The following is a 12,531-nucleotide window of genomic DNA, read 5'->3' on the forward strand; positions in this document are numbered from 1 at the left end:
TTTGCCGCTGGCGACAGCTTCAGTAAACAAAAATTTCGTTTCTTGGAGCTGAAGCAGCGTCACAGGGACCAAGGCAGCCAATGAAATCATTCTTCAGAATGATTTCATGACTGCAACTTGGATACTTTACCCTTCCGTCTGTAGCCCCGCCCCCTCCCCAACGCTGAAAAGTCTGCTGGGGGATAATCACATGTCGCCCAGCAAACTCCCAGCACTGCCGCACGCCCTCCCTCCGAGTCCTCAGCTGGCTCCCTGAACGAGCCCTAAGGTAGGGAGGGGGTGTGGGAAACGCAGCAGGGAAGACGGGGGCCAGCACAAAAGGTTTGCGCTCCTGTGCGTTAAAGGATATCATCTGTTCCTCACTTATTGAGTTTGGTCACATTTAAGCTCGCAGGGCTTGTTCTACGTATCCTTTTGCTCTATGTTTTTTTTTTTTTTTTTACTGAGGTTTGTTTTTTTGCTGAGGTCTGTGTCTTCTCATGTGTATTATTGTTAGTGAAGTCCTCTGTGTGGTTAATGTTTTAAAACACAGTGAACGATTGACCAGAATGGAAGTGTTCTGAATTGTAAGGTGCTGCCGCTTTAGCTATAATAACCTCCTTGAAGTAAGCTTTATCCATGATTCCTGGTGATACAAAAAAAAAATTGATCCACTGTTAGAGTAGATGGCAAAAGTGACATGCTCATGCTATGGTAGAGTTACTGTACACAACAAAAAAAACAGATGTGGGTTTAACTTCAAAGATAACTAAGTTCTGGGCTGAGTCTAGGGCAGGGGTTCTCAACTCCAGTCCTCAAGACCCCCCAACAGGTCAGGTTTTATTGATATCCCTGCTTCAGCACACATGGCTCAGTCAAAACCTGACCTGTTGTGTGGTCTTGAGAAAAGAACTCTTGGTCTAGAGAATGCCCCCCACACATGAACTATTAGTGGATGCTCATTTTGAAGGACAATTTTGTTGGGGGGTGCAATAGTGGATAATTGTTCCACATCTGCTCAAGTTACAGAAAGATTGAATACCATGAATGCTGTACACTGACTAGCTACAGTCTCTGTCACAACCCGTATTCTTCACCGCTCAAGAGGATAGAAATATACCAGGCATCCCCACTTCCTTTTGACTATTATTCTTAAGGAAGGTATGGGGGAAAATTTCATGGACCTTGAATTTGCCAAAGATAACCTGGTTTCATCCAGACCTAAAGACTCTCCTGGAAGTAGTCTATGGTTCTCCACTAAACTCTGGTCCTGTTACCCATGAAACTGGTAATCTAACTCTCATCGTGAAGCCTGGTCATCAAGACGAGATATCTTTCAACCTCATTCTTTCACATCAGTTTCCAGTTATTCTGGGTATTCCTTGGCTCGTCGTTCATAACCCTCAAATTAATTGGAAAACTAGAACTGTTAATTTTCCCTCAGAACATTGTTGCGTGCTCTGAAGCAGCCCACCTTACAGGATAGCAATGTATAGAATTTCTTCCACCCATTCGGGTGCGCTACCACCTCAATATCAAGAATTTCAGAACAAAAGACCAAAGAAATGCAGATAAGCTTCCTCCACACCGACCATATCGTTGTCCAATTGATATAATGATCCATGCTGCATCAACTTCTTGGGTTTATTCATAGCAACTGCCGTCCACACAAACACTAATAGCAATCTTTTTATGGTTGAACTTGGTGTACTATTTTGATGCACTTTCAATTGATTTTGTGGACCACAGAAATATAATTGTTCAGTACATACCGTTCAAATCTATATGACAAGCACTGCACATTTCTTTGTGCCAAAATAAATGAAGAAAAAATCTTTTTTCATGCAGCTGGCACAGATGGAGAAACTTGCGCTTGGCACACAGAAGCACTTGAGATTGAGTTTGGCATGCATTAATTTTGCACCAAAAAAAGCTGTTGGTGACGCTTTGTACAAAGTCTTCATTGTTAATTAGGCCCAAAGTTTCTCAGAAAAAATGATTGACGACCCATGCAAATTAGAAGTGGTCACCCCAATATCATTTGTTCCGTTTTCATCTGATTCTATCCTTCTGGGCATTCCTTATCATTTATAAAAGCCTACAAATGAGGATTTTGACCATCAACATGCATAAATGGGGAACATTAATACTGATGTTATTCCATTGCCTATCAATGAGTGTTAAGCATGGTAAAGTATTCTCTCTCCCTCTCACTAAGAACTGTTACAGGGACCTCCGGGATCACCTGCCTCCCTAATTATGGAAGAAAACAGAGATTAGTTTATGCTGACATTATAAGGATGTATACTAGCAAGGACTCTAAGTTACATGATTTAAAATTTGCCAATATGTCTCTTTACATACTTGCTAATTTATTCCACTACTGTGATACATACTCTTTACATTTTGAAGAGCCAAAAAAGCAACTAAATGGAGAAGTAAAAGTAAATGCTCCATTCATAATGTAAGGCTGCGCTTATAGTGCCTGGCGATGCGATGTCGCGCCAAAACAAATACATTGAATCCGTTGCATGCGCTTATAGTAAGCGCGATGGAGCTACAAAAAATTTGGAAGCCATTGAAATTTGATTTTGGAAGAGACAGTCGCCACATGTGACTGTCTCTACACCAATCACAGAGCGCCTACTGCACTCTGCCCGCCCCCTTCGTGACGTCAATGGCCTTGTCGCAAGCGACATTGCTCCAAACTAAAGTGCAACATTCACCAGTGGCGACAGCAACGGGTGATGTCATCGGTCGCGTCGCCGGCACTACAAACGTGGCCTAAGACAACAAATGCGTGAGTACACAAATGTAAATAACCCTTGACCGCAATGGCTCAATGAATGGACAGGGAGTTTTGTCTTACTACAAATACATGGGCAGGTGGATGACACTTCCACAAGGTATAGGATTCATTCAGTAACGTACCTAACAAATATAGATACAGTACTTGTTCCAAATCATCACCCACAATTTACTGAACTGGTGTTACAGAAAATCGTATTCTTAGTACTAAACAAAAATGAATAGCAATCATTTATACATAGCTTGTCACAAACAAAAAACAGAAATATCTTTTATTGTTAGAAGTGATGTTTAATAAAGGGCAAATTTGGATAATCACTCTGGTTCGTTATTAAGGCATACAAATTTATATATAGATATTTTATTTCAACAGTTTGAAATCAGTTAACATGTGCCTTGTTTATTGGCAGATTTTAAATATATTTTTCTGGGTAGCTTCCAAATACTGTGTATGTGGATTTAAAGTATTATGCACCAAATACACAAAGCTCAAGTGATACTCAACTCAATTTTTAAAATGATCTTCACTGAGGCATTACAATCAAAAAAAGGCAAATGCACATGCATGGTCGTGCATAAGTACAAATTATAGTACATCTTCAAGGGTAAATGTAGACATAAATATCAGATGCAGAGCACGTCTTATACAGGAAATCACATCTATACAAACTATAAAAAAATCTCTCTTTTGACAGAGCAGATGGTAACAGTTTTCAATCCAACTTGATTTAATGAGAGGAAAGTACTAAATTAATTGGGAAGTGAAATATTAAATCTTGTGCAATTTCCTTTATTGTATTTACCTGTAAATTAAATGTGTTTCACTTTGATTTGTTATGACAAATACTGTATCACTGTCATTCAAAGTTTAAACTGCTGGTATGAAAATCTTGGTCATGAACGTGTAAATAACACTCTCTTTATATCTTCCTGTCTATTGTCACGATTTCATTAAAGTGTAAACCTGCTGCATTAGCCAACTTCCAAAGTCGGCAACCAAATTAGAGAGCGCTATTTCACAGTTTAGGTGTCAAGCCTGATCAGACTTCTTTTGTACTGCATGGTGTACGTGTGAGTACAGCGTAACATTTGTGCTTTTATTAAAAGTTCCTGTAAGGATTCGTGAGTCTTGCTACCCTCTGCGCGCTTCCTGCTTACCTCAGCCCACTATTGGGTGCTCCGCTTTCCTTGCCTCCTGTGGCGCATCACCTAGGTCATCTACGGGCACGTGCGTGTCACGCGCGAGAATTAAAGCAGACTCCTCTGGTCCCGCCTCCGGGGGGCGTCCTCGACACGCCATGTACGCGCGCTCTACACGCGCAGGTACCGCATCACCAATCCCCGCCAGTAAACCTTCCCATGTCTCCTGCACCTTTTCAGCTAATCACAGCAGGTGTTCCCGATGCGCCCCCTCTCACCTCGTCCTCATTGGTCCCAGTATGCCTTAAATGCTTAACCGTTTCACTGGTTCATCAGCTGAGCATAAACCTTCCTACGTGCAAAGTGTTCACTGCTGTCTTGCCTCCACAGTCTTGTCGTGCTTCCTGATATTTGCTCCTGACCTTGGCTATTGCTCCAGACTCGGCTCTTCTGTTCTCCTGACCTCGGCTACTTACGATAGTCCGCACCTCTCCAATACTGACCTCGGCAAAGTACCACGACGATCTGCCTTTCTCCAATCCAGATCATGGCTAAGTACCTCCTACTATCCGCTACTCTCCAACTCCAACCTCGGCAAGTATTACTGACCATCCAGACCTCTCTTACCCCGACCCGGCTACCTCGACCAATCTACACTCCAGACGCGCTCACGCGGCTGTGGGTTGGTGTAATATCAAATCCCCACCTTGGCCGCGCGGTCACATCTTGTTTGTGGTGAGCACTCTGTTACAGTATGCTCAGCCCCCCAAAAATGGACCCTGCTGAGGTGGAGCAAGTCTTGAGCCCGCATGCCAGCATGTTTTCCAAAATTGAACAATTCTTTGAACAAAATGACCATCACATGAAATTATTGCACCAGAATCTCATGTCCCTTACTGACCGGGTACAAACCCCTCCTTCTAGTCCTGTCCCTTCAGTGCCTTCTGCTGCAACTATTGCTTCTATGCCTATGTCCTCTTAATCTGAACCCTGATTTCCCACACCCAGCCGTTATGGTGGCGACCCCCATGGATGCAGGGGTTGGAAGCCATTGATGTCCGACCTCTGCAACCAGCATATCTCTTTACAGACCATTCACCTTCGTCTTCGTACAGGTGAGGACCACACGGAAGAGATCCAGCTGGATGTGGACGTGATTCTTGGCCTACCATGGCTGCAACTTCACAATCCACACATCGATTTGGTCTGACAAGGAACCTGTCCTTTGGAGCCCCTTTTGTTCCAAGAACTGCGCTGTGCCCATCAAAAGTATTTGTGGGATTACTGCTCCCAAAGAAGAGAAGGTAAAATTGGCCAAAGGTCTATGGCGAATTTCGTGACGTTTTTGATAAAGCCAGATCTGAGGATTTACCAGCACATCGTTCTTTCGATTGCCCTATTGACTTGCTTCCCGGCTGTGTACATCCCAGGAGCACTTCTTACCCACATTCCCTTCCTGAGACTAAAGCTATGAAGGAGTATATCCAAGAAAATTTACCAAGGGGCTTAATTCGAAAATCTTCTCCAGCTGGCGCAGACTTCATCTTTGTGAAGAAAAAGGACGGGCCGCTACGACCATGTATTGATTACAGAGGCCTTAACAAGATCACCATCAAAAAACGTTATCCTTTACCATTGATTTCGGAACTCTTCGATCGCCTCCAAGGAGCCAACATCTTCACTAAATTGGATCTCTGTGGGGCCTACAATTTAGTAAAGATCCACCAAGGTGACGAATGGAAAACGTCTTTCAATACCTATGACTGTCACTATGAATACCTTGTCTTGCCCTTCGGTCTCTGTAATGCCCCTGCCGTCTTCCAAGACATTCCCACATTCTCTCCCGTCTCGATTACTGTAACCTCCTGCTGTCCGGCCTTCATGCCTCTCACCTGTTTCCACAACAATCTATCCTAACCACTGCTGCCAGAATCACTCTGCTCTTTCCTAAATCTGTCTCAGCATCTCCCCTGCTAAAATCCCTCTCCTGGCTTCTGATCAAATCCCGCATCTCACACTCAATTCTCATCCTCACGTTTAAGCTTAACATTCTTCTGCTCCTCCTTACATTCCAGCCCTAATTTCTCGCTATGCACCATCCCAACTCTTGCGTTCCGCTCAAGGATGTCTTCTCCCTACCCCCTTTGTATCTAAAGCCCTCCCCCGCCTTAAACCCTTCTCACTGACTGCCCCACACTTCTGGAATGCCCTTCCCCTCTATACCCAACTAGCACCCTCTCTATCCACCTTTGAGATCCACCTTAAAACACACCTGCTTAACGAAGCATATGAGTAGCTCCGTGGCTAATACTATACACCTGATACGTAAAGCTTGGCCCCTTGCAGATGCACTTACCAGAATGCCCTCCAATTGCCTCTGCACGTTCTTCCGACCTACCAATTAGATTGTAAGCTCTTCGGAGCAGGGACTCCTCTGCCTAAATGTTTATTTTTATGTCTGATGCCCATCCCATCACTCACCTACACTGCTCCCATCATCCTAACATCCCCCTCATCCCATCACTCACCTACACTGCTCCTATTACCCTAACATTCCCTCATTCCATCACTCACCTACACTGCTCCCATCAGCCTAACATTCCCCTCATCCCATCACTCACCTACACTGCTCCTATTACCCTAACATTCCCTCATTCCATCACTCACCTACACTGCTCCCATCAGCCTAACATTCCCCTCATCCCATCACTCACCTACACTGCTCCTATTACCCTAACATTCCCTCATTCCATCACTCACCTACACTGCTCCCATCAGCCTAACATTCCCCTCATCCCATCACTCACCTACACTGCTCCCATCATCCTAACATCCCCCTCATCCCATCACTCACCTAAACTGCTCCCATCAGCCTAACATTCCCCTCATCCCATCACTCACCTACACTGCTCCCATCAGCCTAACATTCCCCTCATCCCATCACTCACCTACACTGCTCCCATCAGCCTAACATTCCCCTCATCCCATCACTCACCTACACTGCTCCCATCAGCCTAACATCCCCCCCATCCCATCACTCACCTACACTGCTCCTATTACCCTAACATCCCCTCATTCCATCACTCGCCTACACTGCTCCTATTACCCTAACATCCCCTCATTCCATCACTCGCCTACACTGCTCCCATCAACCTAACATCCCCCCCATCCCATCACTCACCTACTGAGTGAGTGCTGGGATGAGGGGTGGATGGAAGCAGTGAAGGTGAGAAAAGGTGAAGCGCAGACATGGAAAGGGTTTGGGAATGAAGGGATTAACCCTTTTTTTTCTGGAGGGATTTGCATTAAATCTCCCTGCAATGCCCTGCTGCCTCTTTGGTAGTAAAAGGGTTAGTAAAAGGAGGAGAAACGGGTTAAGAGGTAAGGGGCAAAGGAGTTAAGGAGAAAGATGAGGAAATTGGGGGCAGTGGGGTTAACAGTGGCAGGCAGTGGGGTTAACAGTGGCAGGCAGTGGGGTTAACAGTGGCAGGCAGTGGGGTTAACAGTGGCAGACAGGGGGGTTCACAAGGGCAGACGGGGTTCCCACGGGCAGGCAGGGCGGTTCACAGGGGCATGCAGGGGGGGAATCAACAGTGACAAGCACTGTCAGCCATTTAGTGAACCCCGAGCAGAATCTTCGCTGATCGATCATTGGAGAACGGGTCGATCGGCAATTTAGTCAATTACTTATCATTGTGTGGAATGTATTGATGCACATACTAAAGGGGAACAAATATATTTAAAAAAAAACGGCATCTTGGACTGCTGCTTTAAAGTATTCAATAATTCAGTTAGTATTACTTACTATTCAGTAGGAAACAGTTCTTTACTTATACATAAGCAAATAAAAAGCAGACATAGAGGGCTATAGACTGAAAGTTATTGTAAAGAGCATGACATAGAGAATTGTTGATGGTAGCTTTTAATGTCAGCATTGTGGATCGCAGTTTTTAATGCATAAAGACAAGTGCAGAAAACCTTTATAAATGCAGTACATGTATATGTGTTACCTCTGCCGCATCTGATGTATTTGTTCTGGACTTCAGCTGATCTGATAAATGTATTCTTTATATAAACAGAGCAATCTGGCCCTCTTCAGATGTACGGATTTGCTGGACACCGTCCCGGGCCAGCACTCCCTTTATCTTTGCCATGTCATCTATTCGCATCTTGTTTTTACCTGTCTCTGCAAGTGAGTTACTGTATCTTAGTGCTTTGTTTCAGAGCAAGTTAAATTATCAGTGTAGCATAAATGCAGTCAGGTAGCTTCATATTTCACACTATTTAAGATGAAAGATAGATACTGTATATCAGGATAATAATATTTGCAGTAATTAGAAAAATAAATCTGCTCAAGAACAACTTAATTCAATTATTGAGTCTTTCCCCTGTAACACTGTTTTCATTATAAACATGGCAAGGATTTTTTGTTATGGTATTAGGAGCTACTTTGCTTTGATACGGAAGGGCAAATTGATTGATACATTTATTTGAGCAAATACGTGCAATTAACGGCAAATTATTTGCATAATATTATTGTCCAGGAAATAGTGTTTGTGTGATATTTTCAAAATGAGTGTATGTGAAGACCATGGAAAATACCAAATGAATTTAACACATACTGTTGTTTTTTACTCAAGAGCAACTTAGAAAGTAACAGCACAGCCTTATGTGACTATCAAAAAAACCTGTAAAAATGTAGCAAATCTACACCACAATCTTTGTATTCTGTCTGTATTGTGCACTCCGCTTCATGTTGTTATTACAAGTTTACTATGCAGACTCAATACAATTTGTGTGCACTGTACGGTGGAGGGTTTTTGTCACTTTGTTTTACCAATCATAACTTTTTTTTTTTTAATGTTTGGTTAAACCCAACTTCACGTTGCATAGCCAGCAACCAACTTCGCTCTGACGAAACCCAAAAAATGGAAACAGCTGTCTGTGAGTAGGGTTACTGGCTATGCACTTCTTAAATCTAGACTGTGCTGGAAAGCTGTGTAATGCAGCAGGCATAAGCTTATAGGGGTCCATGTTAAAATGGATGAGAAGTAAAGAGTGACACTGTGCTCATTTGCATGTCATTACCCAGAATCCCTGGCTGCAGTGAAGCACTGTTTGCTAAGCGATAATAGGGAAAGCCGGTGTTGCAGACCGGTCAGAGACAGGAAAATGCCCCACCAGTGGTATTTTTATTTACTGTGTATTGTGTAAAATTAGATAATAGGATGCTATGCAAATACTAAATTAGTGCTAATAAAATATAAATATATACACAAAGGGATACATATTTTGGGCAGAGGCCTGACTCAGTTGAATGTTGGGTACTGCTATCTCCAACATTGACTGGGGTTTGCTGCTAAAACTGTTACAATATAGTTCAATTTATCAACATCTTCTATTGACTTGAAGAGCTTTCAAATCGCAGTGCAATTGGCCGCTTCAAAGGTTATTGAATACGCCCCTAAGGCCATGTCCATAGCAAGTAAGAGCTACGGCGTGAGCACCGAAAACAAAAGGCAGGAAGCAGTGCGCATGGACATACAGTAGACAGCACGTGCACGCATGTGCACATGAGCGCCAAAGTGGACGATGCGTGGTGAGACACATTTGCTTGAATTTGCCGGGTCACGTGCACGGTTCAGCCAATGAGGGCAAACCACTCATGTGATGTCACGGGCACACCCTCGGCACGCCTTTGGCACGCCCTCAACACGCCCCTTTCCCCCCCCCCCATAGCGCAACCCTGTAGGCCACGGATCGCTCCTAATACAAGCGTGCATGACATCACACGCTCTCTCACGCGCGCGCGTGCAACTACTCTGTACAAACCTAAGTGTTATCAATTCAGATCACAATAAAAACAGTAGGATAAGAAACTGATGAGACCAATAGAAACTTGAAGATGAGCTAAAATTACTTTGGCAGATCTATAGAATTTTTAAAATGAATAAATGGACGCTCATCAGTACAATTCATCAGAAACCAGCGAAACAAAATGTAGTGGCTGATGCTCACAGTCGGGTGAGGGCAGTGAGAAAAGATACAGCCTGGTTTTATGAGGATATTGATCAAGAACAGTTTAAGGACCCTGAGATAAACTCAGTGCACCACAAAATGTACAATGGGAAGCTTAAACTGGTATGGTGTAATGCTGTATAGAACCAGTTATCTATTGACTTGGCTATCAACCTACTAGTCTATGACAGCCCCAACATTGTATTATCAGCAAGTTTACAGAGAACAGTATAGGAATGTCTTCATGATAAGGAAGGATGTTGGCACTAGGAAGTGAAAAAACATTGCATCAAGTAGCAGATAGATGTTTCTGGCTGGGCATGTGAATGGAAGACAAAGATTGGCTACATTCTTGCCTTAACACAGAACCCTAGCAAGCTCTTTTTGGAAACCCCTGAGCCCCCACAAAATATATATGTATTTAAGTGTCAAAATGGAGTGCTATTGAGTGTGGCATATGTATACAACAGACGACAGAAAAGCCCAATGCTACATCCAACATGACAGAAATACACAGTAAAATACTTGTATATTCTCTTGAAAAAGGGTTATTTAGTTTAACCCTTTGGCCAAAGCGTTGTAAGCCTGCGAGCCACGACAAGGCAGACACCTGTTCGCAAGGCCTAACACTACCAGATAAAATACTACTATACCTCTATTAGGATTAAAATTGTCATTTAATCTATGCTACGCTCAATAGCACTCCATTTTGACACTTAAATACATATATTTTGTGGGGGCTCAGGGGTTCCCAAAAAGAGCTTGCTGGGGTTCTGTGTTTTGCTAACCTATTCTCAGCTGTTGGAGGTTGGTGGCTCTCCCTTCCCAGGTTTTAAGCCCGCCCCTCCCCACTTCCTTAGTTTGCAAGTCCTTTCATTCTGCTGGATATAGACTCACTGTGGTCTTTCTCCCTCCTAATAGAGGTAAATGAGAATTTTAATCCTAATAGAGGTATATTAGTATTTTATCTGGTAGTGTTAGGCCTTGCGAACGGGTGTCTGCCTTGTCGTGGCTCGCAAGCTTACAACGCTTTGGCCAAAGGGTTAAACTAAATGACCCTATTTCAAGAGAATATATAAGTATTTTACTGTGTATTTGTCATGCTGGATGTAGCATTGGGCTTCTCTGTCGTCTGTTGTATACATTCTTGCCTTACCTATCACATGAAGAAGGGCCCAACTAGAAAAAAACAAAACACATTGGGGAACATTACAGCCCAGTAAACAATGGAACTTCATGCAGGTTGATCTGAAGGGCCCATTTATCAGTAAAATCAGGTGGAAATCACTATTTACTGGTCATTTATGCCACCTACTCAAAGTACATGGTAGCACAGCCCATGAAGAACAAAAGAACTGAAACAGTTCTAGATGCATTGATGAAATATGGTGTGTTGCAATTTGGTCCATTTTGGAAATACAACCCAAAGAAGCTAGTGCTATTTTCAGTAAAGGCAAAAGTATCAGTTCAGTCCATTCAGTAGTCTAAAATTAAAATCATATATTTACATTATATTCTATGGGACAGCTTTTCAGGATCTGTACATGTCACAGTTTCAAACCGTTGAGAAATCTTTTGCACTCTGCTCTTTGGAAAAATTGAATCCTTTCTAATCTAAAATATATTATATTCAAACACACATCAAATCATATTAATATAGATATTTAAATGTGAAAAGGGATGAAGAAACACAAAAGGAGTGTAGTTATTATTCAAAATGACAAGAAGCCACAACGGTTTGATGCAATGCCTTACTTCCTTGTACACTATACCTGCCTATATTTTACCTTGCATAATATCTGGATGGATGTATTTTACATTGGGAAAAATATATGCAAAAGCTAAAGGGCAGATTTACTAAAGGGCATTATAGAATGAAGAATATTTGACTAATGGTCTATAAGGCACGTTCTATAGTGCCGGGTGCGCGCACGCAGGGAAATTTTACACAAGGGCCGCGCGCGCACGCACGCAGGGAGAGGGGAGCCGACAGACAGCAGCGCAGATGAGGAAAATCATCTTTTCGCGCTGCTGCCTGCGCTCAAATGTGTGTATGAATGAATGTATGTGTGTTTGTATGGATGTGTGTGTCAATGAATGCAGAACTAAAAAAAAAAAATATTTATTAAACTTTTTTTTCCGTTAAATCTTATTTAGTATTTTCATTCACTCGCACACAAATATACATACACATATACACACACATACATTACCTGCAGATCCTGGCTCTATAGACAGGAAAAGCATGTGGCACGTGCACGCGCGTTCGCATAGGCACGGCCGCATGCTGTATATAACAGCCCTAAGACGCCTTGAGGCAGTCGTATGGCTCCACAAGACATGCTCTAGCAGACATCTTATGGAAAAAATGCAATAAGCTTTCTACTTGATTATGAGCTCATTAAGGAAGCTTGTATATCCAAACTTACCAGACAATAGTATCCATACCGCCAATCAGGCCATATTTACTAAGAAATTGTACTTTTTAAGATATCCTACATGCTGGAAGCCACCTTACAACTCCATTCAAGTGAATTGGCCAGAAAGACCCATATTTATTAAGCAGTGTTACTCCACAGACACCTT

The 12,531-nt window shown here is 42.8% G+C and overlaps 1 long non-coding RNA gene across 1 annotated transcript in view; it reads right to left on the bottom strand.

Moving 5' to 3' along the window:
- Positions 1 to 7,742: 7,742 nt before the first annotated feature.
- LOC142487755 (uncharacterized) overlaps positions 7,743 to 12,531 on the bottom strand; it is a 42,522-nt gene continuing 37,733 nt past the window's right edge. Inside the window, exon 3 of the long non-coding RNA XR_012799304.1 lies at positions 7,743 to 8,113. This is a non-coding gene — a long non-coding RNA (uncharacterized LOC142487755). The remainder of the gene's footprint in view (positions 8,114 to 12,531) is intronic.

This window comes from Ascaphus truei, chromosome 2 (assembly GCF_040206685.1).
Source record: "Ascaphus truei isolate aAscTru1 chromosome 2, aAscTru1.hap1, whole genome shotgun sequence".
Lineage (NCBI taxonomy): Eukaryota > Metazoa > Chordata > Amphibia > Anura > Ascaphidae > Ascaphus > Ascaphus truei.